Here is an 11,692-nt window from a genome sequence, read left to right as displayed (position 1 = left end):
AAAAAAAAAAAAAATTTAGCTGCCAGCCTGTGTTCCCCAGTAAAATAAAGTTCTTCTGAATCAGTGACTTTATCTACTTCACCCTCATGTCTCCAGCTAGGACAGTGCTGTCTATGTAGAAGCATTCCATATATGTTGAGAAAAAAATGAATGAATGAATTCCTTTGTATAGATATTAAGCTGCTGAAAGGGGGTTATAAATCCCTTTAATCTGTTGTCACTAGCTGCTTTTGGAAATTGGAAATTTAATTGTTTGATTCACAATGGTTTGTTTCTAGAATCCCATGGCAAATCCAACAACATTAACTAGCTTTTAAGGTCAATATTGGTAAGATGAAATTGCCATTAGAAGCGTCACAATCGGTGTCCTTCTTCATTTGGCAGGGGTGGAAGAGGACTGCAGAGTTCCCTTCAGTGACGTCTCATGATATAATGATGCTTCATGTCAAATGGCAGTTTGACATGTTGAATAGCAAACTATTGTCAGGGACAGGTTTTTGAGAGTTCTTTAACCTATGAGGCAATTTATATATAACTACATCCATGTTATGGAAGATCAATCTTGCAGCTGATCAGGAAATTGCAAAATTCTCTGATCAAAGTTGGGCAGACATTTTGTATAATCTTATTAATTCCATATCTATAAGCAGGCAGGTAATGCAAGAACGCCTGACAACCTAAATGATAAGATACAGCACTGCAAATCATTACGATTGTTAAAACTGTGGAGGTAGATATCGTAGGGGTTTGTGCATGCGACATATGAGTGGGGGGTATGGAGAGATGAGGTGGTGGTTCACTTCACATACACGCTTCAGTTAAGCACTTAAATTAGAATGATTTATTATCATTTAAACATTTAACCAGGTATCAACCGGAGAATTTAGTAACTATATTGAATGCCAAGTTTAGATAAAGTAATTTAATAATTTTTTCTTATATCTCAGTTCTTGCAAAGTTGCCTCTTTCTAAGCATAAAGAAAATGCGTAGAGCATTTAAGGCCTTAATAAATTTGGCTTTAGTTGATCACTCTTCCGCCACGTACCGTGGTACCTCTCACCACACCCTGACAGCCTGCCATGTTCCAGACTGACTTCGTTCATGTCATCCCTTTCACCAAGAAAAGCCCATCTCCTTCTTTTCCAGTTGCTGTTTTTTTTTTTTTTTTTTTTTGCTTCAGTTTTGGAAATTGAAATAATACTGTTCTGAGTTTTCTAAACAATTTGACCACCCTAACTCGTCCTGCAAGACCCAACAAAAATGCCATCTCCCTATGATACCTCCCTGAGTTGCCAAGTAGGAAACTGAGGCCTTCTTCTGAGCCCCTTGACATTGTACAGATACAGCTTCCATGGCACAGATGAGATTACTTAGAATAACACACATCTGTTGTGTGTTGGTTGCCCATCTGTTTCCTCCACCACACTGTAAGGTTTTGGGGTCATACATGAATTGTATCTGTAACCCCAATGACAAATTGGAATTTTCTTGCTCCTCTGAGACAGGGTAAACTTTCCTGACTCCCATCCAATTTTGTATCCTTTGAGTCCAGGGTTGTCCCCACAATCTTTAACATTATTCAGAGTTAACTCCTCTTTCCATGGGGTTCAATAATTCTGAGCCACCCAGACCCCCATTCCATTCATCGACCCAATGATTTAATAAATCCTTAATTATTAAATAATAACACATGATATTAATATTAAATAGTAAGAAATGATAAATTATTATTATTGATAAATCATTAATAAGCTTATCAAGTTCTCGAGGGGTTCTGAGGAGAGGATAACAAAACAACAGATTGTTTTACCACTAAATAAATCTTTAGTCCACTGCCACACTCCCTGTCTCTCTCCATCCTCACATCCCCATTTATATCTCTCTCTCTCTCTCTCTCTCTCTCTCTCTGTTTTATGACAGAGCCTCACTCTGTTGCCCAGACTAAAACATGGGGGTGCAATCGTAACTCACTGCAGCCTCAAACTTCTGGGCTCAAGGGATTCTCCCCATCAGCCTCCTGAGTAGCAGGACTACAGGCATGCATCACCATGCTCTGCTAACTTTATGGCAAACAAAATAAAATTGTAGAGATGAAGTCTTACTCTATTGCCCAAGCTGTTCTCGAACTCCACACCCAGCTTTATTCCCCTCTTGCTGTAGCTGGATCCTCCCCAGAGCAGATCCCAGGCTTAGGTGTCTTTTGATTTCAGCCTTTGCCTCTGGTAAACCCATTCAGAAATATTCCCAACAAAGAAAACTCTCCCTTTAAAATAAGCTCTCAGACTACCCAAAAAGAAAAGTTTTTTTTCTTTAAATCTCAATTATACATCATATCCATCTTTGTCATGAGCATAGGATCAATAATTTTGTAGATGTTTAAAAAATAATTTTATCGACTGTAATTGTCCCAGTTGTCTTGGTCTGTGATTGATTGCAGGTAACTTTAGGAGTCTTCTATTTTAGTTATCCTTGGTTGTGATTTGAATGACTTCGTTGATTTGTGAGCTATTTTGATTTTGCTTTTGTCCTTTACAAAATTCTTTTCAGGTCAGAAGAAGAAAAAAGATTATCTGAAAGTCATCTCTTACTTAGGTAGTATTTCTATTAAATAAGTGAAAATGTTTTCGAAAATTGAAAATGAAAAAAATCACTTTTTAGTTTTATTGTCAGGATCTTATGCTAATAGAACTATATAGTTGGAATGAATGAAAAAACAGAGGTCTTTGTAAGTTGGGGTATTTCTGACTATGGAAAATGCTTTCCATTTTAACAAGTGTCTGTTGCCAGCATTTGAAAGAATATAAGCAGAATGCCATGTTTCCTCGAATACTTGAATTGCAATCTCAAAAGCTATTTCCCTTATAAATCTCACAAGAGTGATAAAACTCTTTGGGAAAGACTGTATTTTGAAAACCCCAAAGCACAAATAAATAAGTGTTCCTCTTCAGTGAAAAGGTAAAACGTCTCATCATGGACAAATACCCACATTTTCTGTAGTAGGGACGGTCTGTTACCTCTAGGGTTATCCCCTGGCCATATCTGGACTATTTCATTACTCCTCTGCAGTGGAATTTGATCATAAAATAAAAAGACATATTTTTGGCCTTTTAATTTACCCAGGATTTAAACATAGGTATGATACAAGACAAGTTAATCAGAGATGTGCTTGGCCTTTTAAATCCCCTTCAAATCTTTGTCACAGGGCCAGAAACCAGTGCCTAAAAAGGAAGTCCACACAGGCAACACAAACACTGCCCGCTGAGCCCGGCACAATCCGCTTCTGCAAAGATTGTGTAAACGCACATTACGTGTATTAACTCCATTTTCGGGAGGCAGCTGAGCAAAATAAAGTGAACTCTGAACTGGAAGTCGGAGATCTGAATTACAGTTCCAGATATACAGTTTTTTATCTGCATACCCGTAGCCAAAAGTCACTTCTTTGTTCTGGGTGTCCGTTTCTTCATCTATAATTCTGGATGATACTATTTGCCCTGTAGTGATACGATCGATTTTCTAGGGACGGTTTGATATCTTGTTCTTCCTTCACATCACAACTGTGCTCAACAAAGGCTTTTAGAGGAATTAAAATAGGTGTGTTGTGGGGCAGAAAATAAAATAATAAACAGAATGAGCTCCAAATAAAATGTAGAATGATTAACGCAATTATAATTTTATTCTGTATACTGCATTATTGAAAATGCATTTGTTCTTCCACAATTTGCACAAATACCAACATCACATTATGAGAAGCCTTCCTCTATATCGGGCTTATTCTATAGCACCTGTCACCGTTCTCCGTGGACAGAGAATTTTGCATTTACCAACTTCGTTCTGTTATGTCAACCACAGCTGCGGTGACCAGTTGTCCCAGTTTGCTGGAGACCTCTGCAGTTTACCTCTGTTACCGCAGCACAATTACGATTACTCTCTTTTACTAACAAGCGTGCCTTAGTCTGGTTGATAAATTATGTGGTCACCTTATTTAAGTATAAAGAATGATGTTCTATTAAATTGTTTTATGAAGGAGGGACAAACCGTAAGCCAAGAGAAATGCATATAGCTCTTCAAGGTTTTAAGCCCTGTCCTTTAAACTAGACGTGATGTTAATACAGCAGATTTCTTTCATATCCTTTGGGTAACTCATCTGTGTATGCCTAACCAGCAGTGCTTACAAAATTAGACATGTCTCTTAAGGCCTTACCAAGTTCGTGGACTTAAAATTGCTTTTTGCTTGCCTGTGGGAAATCCAGCCTTCTATTAGTTTTCTCATCTAAAGAACTTCTGGAAATTTCCAGGATCTTCATTCATTAATTCAATAAATGTTCATGGAACTAGCACTGCCATCATGCCATGAGCTCCTGGGTATGCAATGGTGAGCAAGAACGGACAACCTTGGACCTCATAGAGTTCGTCATCTAAAGAGAGAAACAGGTATTAGTCATTTTGCAAAGGAAAAGCTGCTCTTCTGATGCTGCACCGGACTCATAATGGTTCAAAGAGAAGGTGGCAGTGTAGGGTGCTCTGAGAGCTCCTGACAGTGGGATTCGAGCTGATCAAGAATGCTCAGGAAAGGTTTCTTTGTGGAAGGTCCAATGAAGCTGAGACCTGAAAGATAAATCACAGTTACTTGGGTGAGGATGGATGAGCAGAGGCAGAATACAGCTTGTGCCAAGGGCCTGTGGTAGAAGGGAGCTCAGGCACAGGATGCGGAGGAGACAGAAAGGACAGAATTTGCACAAACAACACAGCAGGAAGGGAAAGCCTCGTGGAAAATGAGGCTGCGGAAGTAGCTCAAGGGGTAGGGGAAAAATTCAAGTGCTTTAAGCCAGGGGTGATACAATCAGAATTGTGCCTAGAAAATACTAGCTCAACTCAGTTGTGAAGAATAGATGGAGGATACAAAATTTGGTGAGTTTGGGGTCCGAGGTGCCTGATGTCTTGAACGACCTAAGTGGACAGCTGTACAGTGATAACTACAACACATGAAAGAGACGTGAGAGAGAGATGGCTCTGCATGGGATGAAGATTTTGCCAGTAGTTTAAGCTGAGAAAGAGTACTATGGAAGAACTTGTTAAAAGATGGGCAAATGAAAAGGACCCTGAAAAGAAAATACCAAAGAGGTAAAGGGGGAATTTAGGGATGGTGATGTCCTGAAGTCAGGGCGAGAGTGACTTATACGAAGGGAGTGGCTAACAATACCAAATTCCACAGATTAAGTGAGTGAAAACTGAAAAGTATCCATTAGGTTTATCAACTGTGAGGTTACTGATTACCTTGGAAATACCAACTTCAATGAAGAACTGTTAAGAATTAAAGGCATACTTAGATTGGTTAAGAGCAAATGGTTGGGTACACACTACATATTTTAAGTAGCTAGACCATAAAAGGACAGAGGGCACTATAACTAGAAGAGGAAATAGGCTATGTGCAAGGATTTTTGTCAGTGATTTTGTTTGTTTTTTGAGAAGGCTTGGATGCAGTGGTGTTCTGATAAACCGGGCCTCCAAGCGAGAAATAAAAGCTCTAATTTGTAGCTGTTACAGATGACCATGCATCAATACACCCACCATGACTGGAGTAAACCTATCAAGGCAGAATGCAGAAGGCATTCGGAATACCTTACTGAATACAGATTTGAGAAGATACCGAGAATCAGCTTTAAGCTCCAGTGCGCCACCATGTAGAAACCAATGGGATGGGAGAGGTAGAAGTGGGATTGCCGATAAAACAGATAAAGAGGGAAGAAGGTAGGATCCTGAGTAAAGGCGGAATGATTAGTGTTGGTTAAGAGAAAAGGTATCTCTTCTAATGAGTTGGGTGGCAGAGTTGAATTGGAATCAATTCATATAGAGGAAAGGAAGTTGAATGGTTTCTCACTTCATGGCCTATTTTACCTATCAATTAGGACAGGAGAGCTTGGCCATGAGTGAGGAAGTGGCAGTTGGTACATAATGTTGGATTGGAAGAAACAGTTAAAGCTTGAAGGAAAAGGGGATGTAGAAGGAAATTTGGACAGTGTTGAAGTCCCAGTGATGCTGAAGGCCAGGGCTTTGTACCAGTACCATTCTGCAGAGTCACATGGAATTACCCAGAATGTAGCAACCCAGGTATATGAAAACAGGCAAAAAATAATTGCTTGATCTTGGGTTGAAATTTTGGAGGAAAACGCGGAGGGATGTCAAGAATTCAAGTGACAAGTGGGTACTGACAGGAGGATGTTTGAAGTGGTAGGCTGTGATGTCTAGGTTGAATAGAGAAGAAAGTAGAGCCAAGGGGAGCTTTTGCAAGTAAGGAAAGTGCTACTTTTCAGAGATTTGAGATCTGAATGAGGTTGTAGAACAGATGCAGTGGAAATAAGAAGTCGTGAGAGCTGAAAAGGTGGATGGTGCTGTTTAGAGAATAATTTCACATTGTGAACAAGTATAGAGGTGGCCGAGTTTGGGGGGGGGGGGGGGCGTGAATGTGACTAGCTGAAGCAGAGTGGAGGTTAATAGAGACTGCTGCAGTGAATATCAGGGAACTATGAGGCAGGTGCCCGATGATTACCGCAAAGGGCATTGACATCATCCAGGATCTTGGGTTCGATATTAAGACTTTAAGTCATGTGCCAAAGCCTTTGTTAAATGTAGGAGGCTTCATTGGGACTCCAGCCACTCACAGGGAGAAATGATGTTTACAGCTAAACAATATGAATCTCAAAAGAGTCGTTTTTTATTTTTTGCAAGAGAGTGAATAAATATTTTTAATTTGATAATGAAGAAAGCTAACCAGTAGGTCCTAAAATAGTGAGGATTTAAAAAAAGAAGAGGAAGAGGGGGAGGGAGGAGAAAGGAAAAGACAGAAGAACCTAAATTTTAAAAAAAAGTCAGTAGCTGAAGGGTGGAGCCCCAACTCAGCTCAAGTGGAGCAGGGAGGGATGTAGCTCTCTGAAAAAATGAGAATGTACAGGAGGATTCATTTGGTTTATTTGTATGTGTGTTTGGTTGTTTGGCTTGGTTTAGATTTGTTATTAATCGCTTATTTTTATCTTAAGCATCCATATGGCATATCTGAAGAATACATGTTCCGGAAGATAGTTATGAGATGACATACTAAGGGACAATAATTGAAATGTTCTCAATGCCAGAAAAACAAGTGTTCTCAATCACTTCCAGTTTTATTTTTTGCATGAAAAAAGTTACCATGAGTACATCTTCCAAAAAAGAAAAAGTTCAAATGTAAGATCCGAGTTGAATTGTGAGCTTCTCATACAGTATTCTTGGATTCATGTCTCAACTGCAAAAGATTGAGATCCTGAATAAGGCATATAGGCATATTAAAACTGTACCCTGGCTGAAGAAGTAGCTTTGGATAGTTACTGACCTTGAAAGTAACCAGTTTTGTTGACTTAATTATGCTGGTACCAGGAAAGCGTAGAAAATAGATGGTATTGATAACAAGAGCCATGCTGGACTTTAACAGTATCACAGAGAGGAGTGGGGACCATTTCTTTGGAATAAAATTTAAACATGTTGCTTAATAGTCAACTTTCTGAAGCATTATAAAATCCTGATACAGAGCTCAAGAAAGAAAACACACACACACACATATACACACACGATTTATATTGTTGTTATGTTAGTAAATAATGACTAATGTGGTTTTTGGTTGTTATCATTGGTTAGGGATTGGAGTTAACATTTCTTCAGGTCTGAGCAATCACCTATGTGGTAAAGTCACAGTGTGGCAAAAATTTTGGATTGGGGTGGGAGGGGGTGCTTATATCACTTGTGCTCTTAAGGTGTGATTTATCCTTTTATGCTGCCTGTCATTTCTGCCTTAAACAGTGTCCAGGAAATTCAGCCACACACAACAAAGAACCAGATCCCTCATTTCGATTCTATCCTTCCTCCTCTAGAATTGACATTCCTTAAGGCCATGTCCTCAAGTGACATGTCCTACTGTAGCTAAATGGCAGTAATCTGTGTTTTACTCCAGCGGTTTATCAAGCTATGTCATTTTATGTCATGTCAGTTTATAGAGAGTGGCATAACAAACAACAGGACAGGGAATTTGAGTTTTCTATTTGTCTGCTTCCTTGAAAACATGATGTTGTTTGCTGACAAGTAAACAGTATAGGTGTAAGGAAAGAGTAGCAATTACCATATTATTTTGCCAGAATCCTCATGTTACGGTATCAGAAATTGCCAAGAAAGATGACAGTGAATGTTATAACATCCCTTACAAATAACAGCAAAGCTTTAATCAACTGATAGACAGACACACTCAGGATTGAAATGCAACCTACTTGGGTGAAACATGACAAGCGGTTCATTGAACACTGCGCAGAAGGTAAATGAAGTGTATATTTTCCAATCACAACTGGAATTTTAAGTGAGTGAAATGGAATAAACTCAGATTGGAATCTGAAATAAATTCACCATGGAATGTGTCTTAGAGACCGAGGTTTACACTAGCGCTATACAAACCCCTCAGCGTGAAACATGACACAAGGTGAAATTTTCCTGGCATCTTAGAGTCAGATACAGACTTCTGAAGGACCACAGCACAGACATTTCATCAAGAGCTATTTGTTTCTAATTGAAGAAGGAAATGCAAATGTTTATATAATACTCTAGGTCAGGAGTAATATTCCACTAGGTACATGGAGTTGTGTATACTTTCTCAGAGGTGGTATTTCTATCTGAGTGTTACCAATAAAATATTTTCATCAAATTTCCATTCTTCTTTTTCTTGAAGCCTGCTTGCATAGTTCTAAGGAATGTCATAGATCATGCATAGTGAAACTGATTAGTAGAAATGAGAAGTGGCTGGAGAAAACACAAGGAAAGAATCAACTTGAAATCATTCAGAAGCAACCACTAAGAGCAATTTAACTACCCTGTTGCCGAAGCTGTCTTCTTAAATTACAAATTCTCATGAGCTAGTAACTGTGCAGGGAGTCATAAAGAGGAATAGACATTGTATGCAAGGCTGAAGAAGCAATTGGTAACTAACAACACATCTTTTTCTAAGATAAGTTTAAGTCACAAAAAAAGATTTACTGTCCAGAGTTGAAAAACTTACATATTTCTTAGAAACTTAGAGGTTATGAGTTTGGTTGGGGCTCCAGGAAGATGCAAGATGATAGACTCCAAAAAGGGAGAGATCCTCTGTAGAATAACACTCTGAAGATTAAAAGGGGACTCAAGGGTAGAGGGAAAACTTAGAAAAATCCAGCGCTATGAATTAGGTGTTCCTAGTTAGAGTCTGAGTGTCCTGAAATGATGAGATGAGTGAGCTCCAGGATTGCAGGATTTGTGAAATGAATAATCAGATCTACTGGTTTGCTTGTTCCGAGTGTGTCATTAGGGTTTATGGGGAGTGGTGGGAGTGGTGGTGGCAGAATTAGCGCCCTGCACTTGTGTTACACTTTTCCACTTTAAACAGTAGCTTATAGTTATTTTGTCCTCATTTGCATTCAGGTAAAACCAAGATAGCACCCTATAATTCAGCAAATATTTGTTTTCCTGGCAGTATTACAGTTTCAGGGGGCAGTTCTACAGTGTTTACAGTTTCCACTGCTTGGAGCTTTCTGTATATTTATCCTTGGATTAGACTCAAAGTAAGCTGATTTTATCAAGCCACCGGGTAATTCTGACCATTTCATCTGGCGATTTTAGTGCTGTATTGTCGCAGCTGACCTGTATACGTAAGGAATTACTGGGTCATCAGCTCACGGGAATGTCTTTTGATTATGAACACACTTTCAGCATGTGTCCACTGAAGGTAAGGGGCAAAGAAGAATTGCATGATCTACTTGAATGCCTGTTTTAAATAGATAAAAGTGGAATTTCGGGCATGGCCTGGTTATATCTTCTTAAACCTAAGTAGTAGAGCCGCGACTCGGCGTAGCAACAAGAGATCTTTTGAACAACTGAACATTCAGATGAAGCAACTGTGTCCTTCAAACCACATCCTTCCTGCTGCCTGTGGGAAAGGGGTGATATTTGTGTTGAGCTCTGAGCACATGCAGAATAGATCTGTGTGTATTTCCACAAATAAAAGGACATTGTGTGTGCGTTTGGCACCTGGGATGGCAAAAGCAGTTAATTGCTTCCGAAAGCTTTGTTCCAACCCAGGGATCGGCAGGATTTTTAAGCACTGAACTCGGAACTGGGCACTAGAAATACTTACGCAGAAGAGCTATGATAGCTAAGACTTGCAAACTGTGTTATATCAGTGTCTTTACTTACGATGGTTGAGAGGAAAGGATTTAACATGCCGTATTTCCAACCTGCAAACTAATGAGCAGTGTTGCAATAACCTTTTGAGATATTGTATGTTGCGTTTTCTGTGAGGATAATTCAGAATATGTAGAATATGAGCATATGGTTTTCTAAAACAAAAACTTTGCCCTAGTTTCTTTGCTTATATTGTTCACATCACGTTCATATAGTTACTGGCAGTTAAGGATTTTTGTTATTTATTCAGAAACAAAGTAGTGCCCTCCCTCCAAACCCCCCAAAAAACCTAAATTAAAATCAAAAGATGTATTAAAAATTAAGCTTGGATTATAAAAATGAGACAGTAATGCTCTCGTGCCGTTCAACCCCAGACTTTTCATGTTGCAGGTAGTTAGCAAGTGAACAGAAAGCTGAGTGTGAACATATTTTAAATGCTCCTGATATTTTCAAACACTTAATCCTAAGCCTTAAAGGGTTTTATCTATAGCAATTTCAGGAATTCCAGTGGTTTTTTTCCCCTTATTTTAGATTTCCTGTTAAGTTATTCTGCAGAGTTTTTATATAAAATGAAAGAATAAGAATGGTATAACGAGAAGGCAAAGTCTTAAGTACTGTAATTCATGTTGGAAATCGTGAGTATTGTTAAGTGTTCATACTTAAAATTAAAGTGGTCATCTCCTGAATATAATGAAAATAAAACAACAATAGCCCTTTGTCTTTATTTAAATATGCTTTTTCTGCATAAGTTTGAACAATTCTGGCAAGGAAATACTTTGTTAAGAGGCAAGATGCGTTTTTAAATTTATTTTTGCTTAATTTGCGCTCAACTGAAATTGATTTGAGAACTTATATTTAAGCAAAGATCTTCATAAGTTGGTATAATATGAGAATTGTATATTGTGACATTTTGAATAATCATGATTTTATTCCAGTGATCCAATAAAAGGAGTGCTCAGTTGAAAGAGTGGAAATGTGTCAAAAGCCCAAACTCTGCACAGTGTAATGATTCCTAATTCTCAAAAATCCCAGTGGGTTTTAGTTTCCAAAAGTGATACAATAAAAGAGTACAGAGTCCCTCTCTAAATCTGTGAATAAAATTCTCTTTAGAGGGAATGCTAAATAAAAAAAGGTGAAATCAGGGAAAGAGGTGAAAAATATTCTTCTCCAGCTCACCTTACACTTGGAGTCACCTTTTACCCAAGCTCAGACGGAAGTACTTAAATGGGGATCCTGGTACTTCAGGAGCAAGAAGAATGAAAAACATGTAAATGATAGGCATGATATTAAACCTTAGGTATGGCATTTCTACTGAGCAACCATTAATGTTTTGGAGGGTTCTAAATCTTAATAAAGAGCGTGTATCTCATGCGTGATAGAAATGCATTTCATGGCCGGGCGCGGTGGCTCACGCCTGTAATCCCAGCACTTTGGGAGGCCGAGGCGGGTGGATCACGAGGTCAAGAG

General features: G+C 38.7%; 1 protein-coding gene across 4 annotated transcripts in view; it reads left to right on the top strand.

The window, feature by feature from the left end:
* Positions 1-11,692, top strand: part of CHRM3 (cholinergic receptor muscarinic 3) — a 289,205-nt gene that overhangs the window by 74,391 nt on the left and 203,122 nt on the right. The window contains exon 1 of one of the 4 annotated variants that reach the window (XM_037739844.1): positions 9,648-9,770. The exons of the other annotated variants lie outside the window; for them this stretch is intronic. The gene's annotated coding sequence lies outside the window, so the exon portion shown is untranslated. Of the gene's footprint in view, positions 1-9,647; positions 9,771-11,692 lie in introns of those variants that run through there. 4 annotated transcript variants of the gene reach the window in all.

The sequence above is a fragment of the Cebus imitator genome, unplaced genomic scaffold (genome assembly GCF_001604975.1).
Source record: "Cebus imitator isolate Cc_AM_T3 unplaced genomic scaffold, Cebus_imitator-1.0 Scaffold75, whole genome shotgun sequence".
Lineage (NCBI taxonomy): Eukaryota > Metazoa > Chordata > Mammalia > Primates > Cebidae > Cebus > Cebus imitator.
The sequence above is the reverse complement of the archived record's forward strand: the minus strand, read 5'-3'. Positions and strand labels throughout refer to the sequence as shown.